The sequence below is a fragment of the Parasteatoda tepidariorum genome, chromosome 8, assembly GCF_043381705.1.
Source record: "Parasteatoda tepidariorum isolate YZ-2023 chromosome 8, CAS_Ptep_4.0, whole genome shotgun sequence".
Taxonomy (NCBI): Eukaryota; Metazoa; Arthropoda; class Arachnida; order Araneae; family Theridiidae; genus Parasteatoda; species Parasteatoda tepidariorum.
Window position 1 is genome coordinate 62,644,747 of NC_092211.1, and position 16,181 is coordinate 62,660,927.

At 27.7% G+C, this 16,181-nt stretch overlaps 1 protein-coding gene across 3 annotated transcripts in view; it reads right to left on the bottom strand.

Moving 5' to 3' along the window:
• The window catches only part of LOC107453302 (suppressor of lurcher protein 1), a 1,038,548-nt gene that overhangs the window by 467,867 nt on the left and 554,500 nt on the right, over nucleotides 1-16,181 (bottom strand). The window lies entirely within an intron of this gene.

Consider the following 16,181-nt stretch of genomic DNA (forward strand, 5'->3'; position numbering starts at 1 on the left):
TATATCGCTATATCGTTATCTTATATCCTTGCGTGTCTTATATCGCTATATCGTTTTGCGCTCGTTGTCTTTGCTCGATGGCTTAAATCAGATTTCTGATGCATCGCCTTGAATGAAAGTCGCTGTATCGTCTTGCCGATATATGCGTTAAATCGATATGTCTCGATACATCGATTTATAGCCCAGTCCTACTACTGACTATTGTATACTGTAGTATAGATTAATACTTATGCTACACTACTGCTACTGATTTTAAGTCTGTAAATTCACACCATTTGCTGTCGCAAATAGTGTTTATACACATTATACGTTTCTGACAAAAATAAAAATAAAACATCGAAAACGTTTTGTTGAATTCATAACGTTTGCCAGTTACGTTGAAGAAAGGTTGAAATATTCATGAAATACAAATAGAAATGCTGTTTTGGGTAGTGAGCACGAAGAATGTGGAAGAAATAGATCTAAGTCATTTAAATAAAACTTTCATTTCGACAATTATGAAATTATTACTAATTAAGATAGAATTATTACCAATGTTATGTATGTGGAATTACATATTATGGGGAATTACAATCACGAATTTCTATATTAATGATAATTCCTATTAGTGAACTAATATGGAAGTATTAATGATGTGAATTTATTACTAATTTTACTGATGTGAAATTATTAGTAACTTCAACGTTGTACCGAAATTAATATTAATTTTATTGAAAGAAAATCATCACAAATTTTACAAAAGTGAGCTATCAGTATTATACTACAATGAATTAATATTATTACTAATTAATATTATTCTTCTGAAAATACATCCGCGTAACAACATATTGCAAATTTAATACCCAAATTAATTAGCTTTTAAAAAAACATTTTAATAACACGTCACTATAAAAATTCGAAGTATATTTTAAAAATTCATAGCAACCACATTACTTTGATTTGTACTGAAAAACGTATTATTTTAAAAATTATAAATGTAACTAGTTATGTAAGATTGAGAATATTTTTTAAAGAAAATATCGAGTATTTTTTACTTATCTATATTGTCGTTTACTATTTTCAATAATCACGCCAATCGATCTGCTTCTAAGTAACTCTTACAATATTTGCGCACTATTGCGTAACTATAAAACATTAAGATTCGTTTTAGAAGTCCCATATACTTACACAACTTTGCTTTATACTGAGAAACAAATCTAAAAATTTGATATTAAATAAGCTATGGAACATTCAGAATGTTTTTTTTCCAAAAAATACTCAAACATCGCATTCTATTTTCCTTTCTTAAAAATGCAGTTTAATAATCTCATTATTTGGCATTAAATAATTATAAGTTTCAATATTCACATATGTTTTGTAATGTGTGTGTAAATATTTTGCAATGAGACAATCTGCAAAGTTAAAGGCTAATAACTAAGAAACGTGAAAAATTAAGTCAGGAATTCATTAAAGTGTTTCCTTCACTGCTTTTGCTAACGTAATTTACGGTCGTCACCGAAGCTGGAGACTTACAGAGTGGTCAATAACACCCAGAGGCCAACAGGGGATCTGCCAGAATCAATAAGTTGTCGATAAAGTTTCTGTCTTGGACAATTCTTACAGAGAATAGAAGTGCGCTTAATTTTCCGCGGAGGACTTCCTTAGGGACATGAAATATTTAAGAGATTAGAAATATTTTCAATCTACTATCAAAAGAATTGGTTTAAAATTGATTTTGAATTATTACCTGAAATTATTATTGTCTTAGTATTATTTCCTGGAATTATTATTATCCTGGAACTGTTGCCTTAAGTTATCATCCCATAAATATTGCAGCTTCAAAAATTTATGAAATTACACTCTTGAAAATTAGTAAAATTATTAATTAGAATAATTTTCCGCTGAGGACTTCCTTTGGGATTTAAAATATTTAAGAGATTAGAAATATTTTCTATCTACTATCAAAAAAATTGGTTTAGACATAGATTTTGAATTATTACTTGTAATTACTATTATGGTCTTAGAATTATTACCTCGAATTATTATTATCCTAGAACTATTGCCTTGAGTAATCATCCTATAAATATTGCAGAATCAAAAATTCTTGAAATTATACTCTTGAAAATTAGTTAAAATATTAATTAGAATCATTTTCCACTCGCTAAAGAATTGGTTGTGACGTGAATTTTAAAGTATCGTTTGGAATTATTATTGTCCTAGAATTATTACCTTGAATTATAGTTATCCCAAAATTGTTGCCTTGAATTATTGTGTCAGAAATATTGACGCTACAAAAATCACTGAAATTGTTATCATGAAATTTCTTGAAATCATAATTAGAAATATTTTCTATACACTGTTACAAGATTTGGATTCGACTCGCATTTTGAATTATCGCTTAAAACTGTTATTGTCATTGAATTATTACATCTAATTATTATTTTTATTAAACTATTGCCTTGAGTTATCGTCCCATAAATATTACCGCTTCGAAAATAATGAAATTGCAGTATTGGAAATTAGAGAATTTAACTCGTAGTTAACTATTTTCCACCCACTATTAACGGAATTAGTTTCGATGTGTATTTTGAATTATCTTCTGGAATAATTTTCTTAGGATGACTAGTTTGAATTATTATTATTCTAGAACTATTATTATTGTAACCTTGAAATATTACGACAAAAATTTTGACGAAATAATTGTCATGAAAATTCGTGAAATTATTAATGAGAACTATTTTGTATACAATATTTCAAGAATAAAGTTCCAGTTAAGTTTTGAATTGTCACCTGGAATTATTCTTATTTTAGAATTATTACCTTGAATCATTATTATCCCAGAACTGATGCCTAGATTTATCGTTTCAGAAATATTGGCGTTTCGAAATTCAGTCTAATTACAATCTTGAAAATTATGAAAATATTAGCTTAATAATACATAACAAAATTATTAATTAGAACTATATTCTATACACTGTTTCAGGAATAAGATTCCACTTAAGTTTTGAATTGTCACCTGGAATTATTCTTATTTTAGAATTATTACCTTGGATTATTATTATCCAGGAACTGATGCCTAGATTTATCGTTTCAGAAATATTGACGTTTCGAAAATCAGTGTAATTACAATCTTGAAAATTATTAAAACATTAGATTATTAATACATAACAAAATTATTAATTGGAACTATTTTCTATCTACTGTTAAAAGAATAGGTTTCGACATGTATTTTGAATTATCAAATGGAAATATTATCTTAGGATTATTTTCCTGATTTTTTATTATCCCAGATATATTAACGTTTCCAAACGCAATGGAACCTTGAAAATTTTAGGAAATTTAGCTATTACTAAAAGATACAAAATATAGCGTCAAAGCAAAAGTAGCATTTTGTTTTTAATTCTTTTAAATTGCGAGTTATTTATGTGTTATTTCTCCAACATAAGTTACGAGTTAAAAGGGTTAAGATTACTTTACGCTTAGTTGTGAAATAGTTAAAGTTACATGACGTACTAACTAGATATCCGTACTTACAAGCTGCACTAATTATTATTTAAATTAAAATAATCAATTTATGCCAATTGATCATAATATTGCATGAAAAAGTATATAAAAAATAGAAATGTGTAGCTTTGAATATATAATCAATATTTCAAAACTAATTTACCAAAACCAAACTAGGTATCAGTATTTACTAGCTCTACTAATTATTATTTAAATTAAAATAATCAATTTATGCAAAATTAATCATAATAATACATGAAAAAGTGTTAAAAAATAGAAATGTGTAGCTTTGAATATATAATCAATATTTCAAAACTTGAAATCGAACTAGATATCCGTACTTACAGACTGCATTAATTATTATTTAAATTAAAATAATCAATTTATGCCAATTGATCATAATAATACATAAAAAAGTGCTAAAAAATGGAAATGTGTAGCTTTGAATGTACAATCAATATTTCAAAACTTAATTATCAAAACGAAACTAGATATCAGTTCTTACACGCTGCACTAATTATTATTTAAACGAAAATAATCAATTTATGCCATTGCATGAAGAAGTTTAAAAAATAGAAATGTGTAGCTTTGAATATATAATGAATATATTTGAAAATTGAATATATTTCAAAACTTATTTAAAGCACCAATTGTTTTGGTACAAACCAAATAGCTATAGAATAAAATAAGTTTAAAATAATTCCATAATTTATTTAGATTAATTTATATTAACAAACTTATTGAAGATTTCGCACATGATAGACCTATTTCTTAATTGATATTAAACAATTCCAAATTTAAACTTTTTTCCTAATTATCAACCAGAAACTAGAAAAAAAGTATGTAATAAATATATGAGCGAAACTCACGATGAATGAAATGGAATTAAATCTTCAAATAAAATAAAATAAGAAATACAAATCGTTTAATATTTTTCACGAAAAAACACTTCTCGAGGCTCCTACAATTTCTTGTGTAATTAGAGTAATTATCTAGAATTGTTTTTTTTCCTCATGCTCTAGTTTTAATTGGAGGTTCTTTAATTATTTTGAGGAGACAGCATTTTTGTAAAAATTATCTTTAAATGAGAAATTAAGATATGAGAAATTATCTTTTTTTCCCTCATACGAAATTTATGTGTCACAGAAAAAAAAACTATTGTAATTGGTTATTAAAGGAAAAAAATGAGATTATTAGAATTTTAAGGAAGGATCTAACTTATTTTACGACGACAAAAATAAGAAAAAATGTTTGGAAAAGTATTTTCTTTGATGATTTTTTAAATTTTTTTTCAAATAAAATTGATGAAGAATAAAGCTCAAATATTCCATATGAATAGAATTTAAAGAATATGTTTTTCGGCGCAAAAATGATATAAAAAAGATTTTATTTAAAAAGTACTTATGAAGTGTTTATAACTACAGAATTAAATAGATGATTTAATGTCATAATACATTTAAGCTTTTTTATAATAGTGAAAATAAAATAATTAATACTAAATGAAATAATTAGATACTTAAATTTGATAAATAACTATTAATATTAATTTCCAGTTTAGTTACTGTTTAAACAATCTGAAATGTCATTACGGGAATTTTTATTATAATTAAACAATTGAATCATTAAAATAAAAAAAATGTTACAAAAGTTTACATTTTTATTTAATTCTATAGTTACTGCAGATGTTTCTAAATGGAGAAGAATAGTTAATTTGAGTTATTTTTTTAGAATTGTTAGTAAAATTATTTCTGTCAGATTTACATTTGTTATATTCCTATTTTCTTGAATTAAAAGAGAGAAAATTAAATAATTTAAAATAAATTATGTTATTAAAAATTAAAGTATTCATTTCCAATAAAGTTTTTAACAATGAATTAAATGGTAATACAAAAGGAAATGAACTGATACTTTGAAGTTAAAAATATTGATGAGAGATAAAACCATTTTTATGACTATTTTGAAATATAATATTCATTTTTTAACGAAGTTAAACAAATGAATTTCAGCTTTTAGCATCTAATAGACAGACAAATGATTCGACAAATATTTTAGCTTTAAATTGACGATAATATTTGTATTTATAAAAGAAACAATCGCTAATAAAAAAATCGAGTTAAAAAAAGGTTATTGTAATGTTATAAAACTATTTTTATATTACTTGCATTAATACAAATCACCATACGTAGATTTATTAGTCAAATTGTTTTTTAATTATTCGTAAATGAAAGTGTTCCATACACAACATTTTTTTAGAAAACCTTGCAAAATAGTTTCATCACAAATTGTTTTAAAATATATTAATAAATAATAATAATATAACTGAAATATATGAATAAATAATGAACAATAATAATATAATTAAACATATTTACGTGCATAAAAAGTGATATAAAATTTAATTTTAATAGTTTATTTTTTAAATTCCAGCATATTTTTGCTACTCAAAATTTTTCATTTTAAAATTTACTAACCGGATATATTCTCTACTATAATTATTCCATGCTTTTTTGTCAGAAAATTCAAAAACCGAAAACTTAAAAAAAGAGAAAATTTTGAACTTAAATATTAACGAAACAAAATTTATGAACTTCCAAGATTCATTTCATATTCATTCATTGTATTATATATACATTCTTTTTTTCTGAATAACAAGACATCACACAATCTCGTTAATGAAGGATTTCACAGTGCAATTTATGTTGAACGTAGGTCAAGAATAAGGTAAGTTAAAAATTGAAAAAAAAACTTCATTTAAGTGAACTTATTGCTGAAAAGGAACTTACATATTGAAAAAACAAAGTGCATGATTTTCCAACATTCATTTAATATTCATTCATCGTATGATATATACATTCTTTCTTCACAGGAAAAGAAGACATTATGCAGTTTCGATATTGCAGGATTCCCAAGTGCAATTGTAAGTCAAATGTTGGTTAAGAAAAAAGTTGACTACTGAAAAAACCTCGAATGTAGGTAGCTTGAGTAAACTTAACATAAAAAAGTAAACTTAAATATTGAAAAAGCAGAATGCATGATTTCCTAACTTTCATTTGATATTCATTCATCGTATAATATATAGATACATTTTTCCCAGAATGACAAGACATTATACATCTTCGTTATTGCAGCATTCCTCAGTGCAACTCTATATCGAATGTAAGTTAAGTAAAAAGCTAAATATAGAAACAAAATGACAAAAAAAGAACAATTATGATTTTCCAACATTTATTTTTTTCTTATACGTCACATTCTTTCTACACAGAATGACAAGACATTATACGGCTTCTTTATTGCAGCATTCCGTAAGTGCAATTCTATGTCAAATGTAACTTAAATAAAAAGTCAATAATGGTCACAAAATGACTAAAAAGGTATGATTTTCCAGCATTTATTTTATGCTTATTCATTGCATAATATACAATACGGCTTTCTTCCCAGGATGACAAGACATTATACAGCTTCGTTATTGCAGGATTCCGTAGTGCAGTTCTACGTCGAATGTAATGTAGGATAAGTATAAAGTTAAAAAATTTAAACAAAATGACAAAACAAAATTTATGATTTTCCAACATTCATTTGAGATTCATTCATCGTATAATGTAAACACTCGTCCGGATTATACAGTTTCGTTATTGCAGGATTCCGTAGTCCGATTCAAAGTCGAATGTAGGTTAAGTAAAAAGTTAAATGGAAAGGAATCAAAAGTCGCCAACAACAAATCCTACTTCTTCTTCAAAGCAAGTCTATCTTCCTCCAACGACGATTCCAGTGATGGATGGATTCCTCAACTACGTTTCCTAATCTCTTTCTCTGCGCCCTTTATAAGCGAAACAGAATCGTTTCGCATATCTTTCGTACCCTACACTACAACCACCGGAATTTGAAGTTCAGTCGCCTGAAAAGCTCTATTCTGAGAGCACGTTGCCATTCACAATCTCTAAAATGCATTGAGCTGTCGACGGGGCGTAAAACGAACGTTGGTAGGGACAGCGGGGGTGAGCAACGTATTACGCCCCACTTCGTTTGCTAATCGTGGCCGCCGAATGTAAAGCAATGAGGATATTCGAAACGCTTCCAAAATGTGATGTCCTTATCGTGGGACGCTAAAGCCAACAACGATCGATTCTAAGCACCAGCTGAAGCAGCGTTTCCCCTTTTCCCCTTTTCAAAAAGGAAAAGGGGACGACGCTATCGTCACATACGTCATCGCTTCGAATTACGAGGTCGTTCTTTGGTGAAGGATGCTCGAAATGACAGAAATGAAAATTGCGAAGAAAGAGGTGTCTAGCGGCTGCCCACAGCTTAACGATAACGTTTGCTTCGTTGGTTTATGCTGGCTGTCGGTGTTTCGAAGCGATATTCTCGTTTTCATGATAGTTATTAGAAAGATATTGCTCTTTGAGTTCCCAATATATATGTGAGATATTTCTTTCGGAAAGTGTTAATTTTTTCCCACCTAGTTTTGGGAGTGGTTTAATTGGTGACATTCGATACACGACAGTTTCTATCCCCATCGACTGAATTAATTTAACGATACTTTCTTCAGTTTTTTTTTTTTTAAAGTATTGGAACAAATTTAAAATTTCTCTCATAGTAAATTGCCAATTGAGTTTAAGGACGGCTTAAATTTATTAATTTTAAGTTACGATAATCAGTTGGTGTTTAAGTTAATTGGAATCATAAATATGGGTGATTAGTTATTCTAAAAATAATTTCATAGATAACTCTGGAAAAGCTGTAAAAATTAATTTTGAATAATACTCTGCCGAGGCATTTTGAACAACATAAAAATGAGAAGACTTGCACTCTGTCCATTAATTTTTCTATCATTTTAGTTTCAATATTCAAGACTGAGACAATTAAAAACTAAGATACTAAAACTACATTTGTTATCTTTAAATGCTCAAAAATGTAATTCAAGAGCTTAATTTAAATAAGTTTCTGAAAGCATTTTAAAAACATATAAAGTTTTAGTTCTATAAGCACTCAGTGGTCAGTTTTCAGAATTGACATTTTTCTTTCAAGTCGTTAAATAATATTGAACAGGATAGCCAGATTGGTAGGCCACTGGGCCTATGTCGAAAAGGTCATGAGCCCCGCCGGTTGAAGACTTTCCCTATACTAAATGGTGACTGTCGTACGCTAAATCTGCCTGGGTCACAAAGTCCTCAAGTTTCTATAACAAAACAATACCTCTAAGAGTACTGAATCGGAGATTGAAGGTGCTATGGTTCAGGACAAAATTACAATTTGCGGATGGATGGACAGTGTGCGAATTCGCCCTCTCTATAAAACGGCCTGTAAAGTATGTGTGTGTGAAAGAAGTTGAAATCCTGGCCATAAATGGCACCACTCGAAGACAAGAAGCGTGCCCTTTTTACTTAAAATAGGCTTGTCAGAATTGACATGTAGTATCAGACAACAACAACATTAAATAACATTATTTTTAATCGGAAAATGCCATTCTGAAATAGTATATTGGTCTCGTTCTTTTTAAGTTATGTTCTGAAACTCATAAAGAATGGCTTTTATTAAGTTCTATTCTAAAATCTTCAATTTGTTCCTAACTTCTAAATATGAATCATATTTTTTTGTTTTTTATTGTAAGTTATTGATAATAATAATGAAACATATTGCTATGCTGTTAATTAAGTAAAAATATCATAAATCATGAAATTTCTCTCAAAGGTATTTTAGAACAATTTTGTGTTTTTAAAGTTTTATGAAAGAAAGTTACGGGAAAAATACTTTCAAATGAATATTTAGGTAGTAAATATTATTAATCAATAGTTGAAATTTCTTTAACAAAATTGTTAAAAATTAAAACTGTTCCAAAAACGTAAAACTTTTTTGTTTAGTTATTAAATAGACATTTAATACATTCTCCTATAACATACAGTTTCAAAAGTTTATAATACTCCACATTTTACAGAATGTGAGAGCAATTTGAGAGATTGTCATTCTTGAAATTATAGCATATACTTTTAATAATTATTATTATTTTTTTTGTTTACATAGATCTTTAGCTGCGTTTCCAAAGCTTCATTAATTTATTATCAAATTAGGACTTCAAATAGAGAAAAACTAAAGCATCATTAATGAATCCTAGATATTACAAAAAAAGTATAGCTATTATGGTGTGTTTTTTGTATATTTATGAGCAAAAAAAAATTCTTGCTTTAATTGACGATTTGATTAGTTTCCTTTTGCATATGGAATAGAAACAATTGAAGAAATATTTTCATAGAAATATAAAATAACAAGAATAAGTAATATTTATTCATTGTTATTTTTTTTAAACCTAAGAAATCTGAAAAATATTAATTTTTTTTTAAAAAAAAATGTCTAAAATACAGTAGAACCTCACTCGACTGTTTCTCATTGGCCCATTTATTGCGAATGATAAATACAGGAAAACGATTAATGCTGGTCATCATAAAATATTGAGTAATAACTTGAAAATTATTAAGTTTACTGCAAGTATATAAGAAAAAATATTGAATAAAATTTCGGCCAATAAGGAAAAAAGCTTACGATTCAATAAAATGACCAAATTATTTTTTTTTAAATATTTCACAATTTAGATTTGTATACAATCTATTTTTCTATGTACAAAAAAAAAAAAATCTAAATTTGTAACACACATACACACACTCGCATGAAAACAAATGTTGCTCATTGTCTTTTCTGCGAATGTTTGCACTGGTTGTGGTTCCGTTTCAACTTTATATATGGGTATAACTTAACACTACTTGCGCTTTTGCAACCATTTCTTGAACCGACAACTACAACACTGTGAAATAACCCTTATATCACAGTGTTGTAGTTGTCGGTTATAACCCTTATATCACAGTATTGTAGGAATTACATGAATTATTATTTTTCCTTCCAAAACGAAACAAATTAGATATTTTTAAATGTCGTCAGAATTTCGAAACGATAGAAGCGGATGAGTTTTAGTTTTAAATACAATCTAAATGGGTTTTAATAACATTATAAGAATAGAATAGAATGTGTGACGGGATCGTTTAAACATACGGGAACGATGGATCGAGGATCGACTGTTTTAATAAAATTATTGATCCATATTATATTTTATAATCGTCGTTGAGGGCCTGGATAGCCTGTCGGTAGGGCGCTGGGCCCATGTCCGAGAGTTCGAACCCTGCCAGCCGAAGACTCCCCGCGTAGTAAAATGATGACTGATGCACGTTAAATCTGTCGAGTTGCAGGTTCCTCCATGTTCCCATGACGAATCAATGCCTCTGGGGTACTGAATTGGAGATAGATCGTTCTCTGATTTAGGTCAAAATTACGATCTGTGGATGAATGAATGGGTCACACCCTATAACCGGTTGCGGCAGAAGTCGAATTCTTGGCCATAGATGGCGCCACTGAAAAACAAGAACAATCGCACCCCTCTGCCTTTACAGACATACGCCAGCAACAACAACATGATTAAGTAACTTTAACATTAAATATTTTTATGGGACAAAAGTAGAATGCGATTTTATTTTCCTTACAATTTCAAGATTTTTTTGATTATGTCTGTGTGTTTTTCTTAAAACTATTTCCTAAATTTTCTTCCATCTTCTACTTCTCTTGTACAAAGTTTTTTTTTTATTTATTTGTTATTCAAGTCTTAACTTCGTGAAATTTGTCTAGCAATAAGAAGAATGACTTTTCTATGTGTTCTTATTTCCGATATTTTATTGACATCTTAGCCAAATGGAAATGTAAAAAAAGATCTTCCAATAATTCCAAGTATCTTTTAACATTAAAAATACTGATGATGATATGAAAAGAATAAAAAGGAATCCTAAGCAACAATATAAGACGTTTTTTTTTCCCTTTTCGCCTATAACTTCTTGTTTTCTATTCCTTACCATAAAAATTTATCTTTTAATAAATTAAATTTTAAAAAAAAGTCTCTCAGAGAAAGGAATAAAAAAGCAATGTAAAGCTGAAAAAAATATAAATTAAATATAATAAGAAAGTATAGTTGATATAGAGTAAATATAGTTATTACAAAGTAAAATATTTTTTTCTTTTTGTTTCTTTTCAATTTTGAATTCTTGGATTGAATTTAAATTTTTGAAACATAATAAAATAAAAAATACCTTATATTAAGAATTAAATTTTTTAATTTACCAAACATTTGAAAAGAATAATTTAAATTTAAATTAAGGCATTAAATTTAAATTAAAGAATTCAAATTTTCAAATTTTTTGATGTTATGATATAATTTATAAAGTGCAAATTTATTTTATTCATTAGGAAAGTAACAGTGTTTTATTTTAATTTAGTAATTCTTTTTAATAGTCTAAATTAAATTTTAAATTGAACTAAGTATTGAACACATAATTTTTAATATTCAGAAAAGAAATTATTTCTAGGTTCATATCCAATTAATGTTATTTTAAGCTGAATGCAAAATGGTCTGGTTTAATTAAAGATTTCTGAAATGTTATAATTAAATTTAGTATTTTTAGTTAAATTGAATCTTTATTAAATGCGGGGCATTAACAATTTTTGTTTTACTATAAATAAGTAAAAGATAAATTTAAAGAAAAAACATTTGTAATTATATTTGCTTAACAGTTTTATTTATTTACTATTTATTTGAAATTTATTAATTTGTAATGCATTAATGTTAATTTGTAATGTTATTTTGAATGTAATTTGTAAAAGTTAAATTGAAAATTATTTAATTTTTACAAATTGCATTCTTTGAGTTGAAAGCTATTTAGAAATTTTCCATAATATTCAAGATGAACTGATGATGAAAAATCAGTCGAAGAAAAATCTTACAAGTTTAATTTCATTTTAAAAAGGAAATAAAGACTAGATTTTTTGTTGAGCTAGAAAAAAAACGAATCATTTATGTATANTAGATATATATATATATATATACATATATAATGAGGGAATTTAATGAAACATTTTCAGTTTTCGTAAGTATAATGACTTAATATTTTGGATTGCTTATTAAAATGGCTACTTGTAATCTGCAGGACAAGTTTCACATATCATTCCATATGAACCCAAGGATTCCAATATTACTGTTATATAATAATATTTTCGAGATTAATATTTAGTGTCCTTGATCAATTATTACATAACTAGAAAACTAGAAAATACATAAGGTTTCTCAGCAATACTTTTTAACCTTAAACTAAAGGATTATGTGCAAAAGAAAATACGATAAGTACATTATAAAAATATGGTTCGACGTTTGACTAAATAAATGCCCATTTGACTTTCAAGCAATATAAGAAATTTGGTGCGAAATTCTACCTTCGCTTTGGTGCTCCCAAAGGCACTATCAAAGTTAAACGTTGAGCCAAATCGTAGTTGTCTCTTTAGACTAATATTTCTTTAAAACAGGTTTACTTAATAGCTTGAAACGTGGTTCAACCTTTCCCCGTAAAAATGGTCTGAACAAAAACATAAATCTTGATTCAATCTTTCACCTAAAATTCCGCTAACAGCCAAACCCTGAACCCTGGTTTAACGTCTCACTAAAAATTGGAGATGAAAAAAAAACCTTTGATTGAGTTCAGAGTTTAACTACAAAAGTAATGTTTATTACAGCTCCACGACATTCATGGAACTTCACATCAAATTTTTTTATTATATTGGTGTCAGCTAAACTGGAACCAATTATTTGGTGAAAGTGTGGAATCCACTTGGTATGGCGACTAGACAAGTTTGAATTGTAAACTTTTGCTGAAACTGAGTTTCTGATCTGATATTCTTTTCTTACTGTCTCAGCTTTTAATGAAGTCATCATCGGGTAACCAGAATTTCTATTTACCGTTTTTGGATTGCTTCTTGGTTTATTTTCATATCTATACACGGGCATGGTTTCAAATCGTCACATATCAGAAGGGCTCCTGATTCTACTCCTTAACCATCTTATTTTTAACAGTGATGTCATAAAATTAAATGTAATCTATTTGCACTTTAGTATTTTTAAAATGGTAAACAAGTTATAATAATTTCAAATGCGTTGCATGAAATGTTTCATACTATTGTGGCGTAACTACCACTACAATTATTAAACATCAAATCACTTGTATATAATGCATGTTCTCATTATATCTCAGGGTACCTTTTGATAGATGTAGGATGTTCCTTTCCCCACATTTGTGATATGTGGACGTGATATGAATTCCCCCACATTAAAAGTTACGGCCACTTCTATGGATGGTCAACATTGAACAGTTGACTTGTTAAATGTGACTGCGTCATCGTCCACCTCGCACTGTTGATACTTAGACTTTATCACACACAGCGGAATCCTGCTCACACTAGACTGCTACTAGCAATACAGGAGCAACTACACACACAACCGTGAACCTAGTACAGCTCTCACGACAAACTCTCAAAAACTCGGCGAACTTAGAAACAGCTCTCCCCATAATCACGCAAAATCTTGTGAACTTAAAACAGCTCTCTCGGTCTTTCGCAAACACGGTAAATAGTGGTATGCCTTAATCGAATTCTCTCCCTGATAAAATTCTGGTGGATCAGTATTGCGGCGTAACTACCACAATGATTATTAAACATCAAATCACTAATATGAGGCATGCTAACTCGATTCTTTATCGAGGCACCTTTTGATAGATAAAGGTTGGCATTGTCACATTCTCTGTTCCCCACCATAAGATAAGGTAAAAAATTTTGTTTAAATCCGTCAATTTAAATCATACAAATCAACAACACAATAAAATCTGTGAATAATACCAAGTAAAAATAGTAAATAAATATTACAGTTAAATGCATTTAAATAAAGAATAAAAATACTTAATAGGTAAAAGAAAACACCTTTTTAACTTTTATTAACATTATGCTCAGAACAACGAACGAAATCTAAATCTTTTTTGCCGATTAAGAATAGGTTTCGGCTATCAAAAAGGCACCAGTAGCAATGAAAAATGGTTTTCGTGAATCAAAGATTTACTTTGTTGTAAAAAAGATACGGTTTCAGCTCACTGATATTAAGTCATTGTTTCATATTTAGAAGAGTTAAAAATTATTTTAGCAACTTGGAACATTTTATAGGCACTTTAAAAACGATAGGTATTTTTTAAGAGTTAAAAATTTTGAAACAAAATTTTAATATCTTTTTAATGAGACATAGCGTAAAATAAATTATTATTATTTGAATTATTAGACTATAAATAAAGAAATGTAACAAATATTTTATTTAAAATATGCTCTATCTTAACTATGTTTTATGACAATTTTTAAACACATTTTTCAAGAAAATCATCCCCAAAAACTATAAACTTCTTTTAAGATGATCATTATTTTTCGGCGAAACACTAGATTCGAGTCATTAAGTTCGGGCGTTGAAAACTGACAAAATAACATTTAGATATTAAGTAAACACACAAAGCAGACATAAAGTTTGAAATATGTTTTAACATTCTAAGCATTGTTATCGTTTCATTCAAAATTTGACTATTTAAAAAAATATTCTTCAATGTGGTAAATAACAGAAAGCTAATTACAGTAGCGATAATGGTTTTTCGCCAAATAAATTGCTCTAAGAATGGAGTTAAAGAATAAAGTATTCAAGTGGCACAATCTAACATCATTAAGAAACTTGAAAAATATTTCTTTCCAAGTGGCTTGGCGCCCTATTTTCGAGTAATGAATCATTTAAAATCAAATCTGCTAAATTGTCCGAGCATAAAATAGTATTTTCGCTTCAGTACTCTTAGATTGAAATAATCGCCTGAATAAATTAGACCAAATAACAGAAGAAAATTCCTACTTCATTGATGGTAACACTCAATAATATTTCGCCAAATGAAAGGATTCTTGTATGCTTGGCTGATTTTTCTCTAAAAGTGCAGATCCAAAAAGTATCCAGTCAATTCATGTCGAAGAGATTTATATGACGCCAAAAGTGGGGGAAACTTTATTTAATATTTTTTATCTCATAACTTTGATTCAAAAGAAGGCAGTTAATGCGAATAAGCAAGAAAAAAAAGATAATTATTCCTCATACAAAAAAAAAGTAAAAGCTACTCGAAAACTTGGTCGAAGAATTTGCCCTTCTCCCAAATTAGAACGTTAACTCGATAAATAATAAGAATGTAGCCAAGGAAACGTTTCTTAAATCTGAATAAATTCTAGAAAAAGTGATTGAAATTAACATGCAATTCATTTTAATTTCCTCGTAATTTAAGAAATTGACGGACAAAGAGAAGTTTTGTAACTTGAAGGAAAAATTTAATTGGAAAGGGGAAATATTTTAATTATGTCAAAGGACCATATGAAATAAAAACTTTTTTCTGAGATATGAAATGGAATTGCTAAGATTTCCTTTTTTTTTAATTTGCAAAACGAAGATGTTTTCAAATAAGTTTAAATGAATATTATATTAATAAGGAAGAAAATCCAACTGTTTTTATCAAAATAAGATAACCTTATTACTTTTTTCTCAATTATCAATAAATAAAACATTTAAGCTGAGACTTAACATTAAAGTGAAATAAATGTATTTAGCGAAGTTCCGTAAAAAATTATAGCAACAATGAATTGTAGCTTTATATGTATTATATATATTGTGCATTCTGAGTATATATATATATATATATATATATATTCTCTTAAAGTTAATTTAAGGATAAAATCCTCCAAATAAGTATAAGAACATGGTTGTAAAATTTTAAAAAATAAGA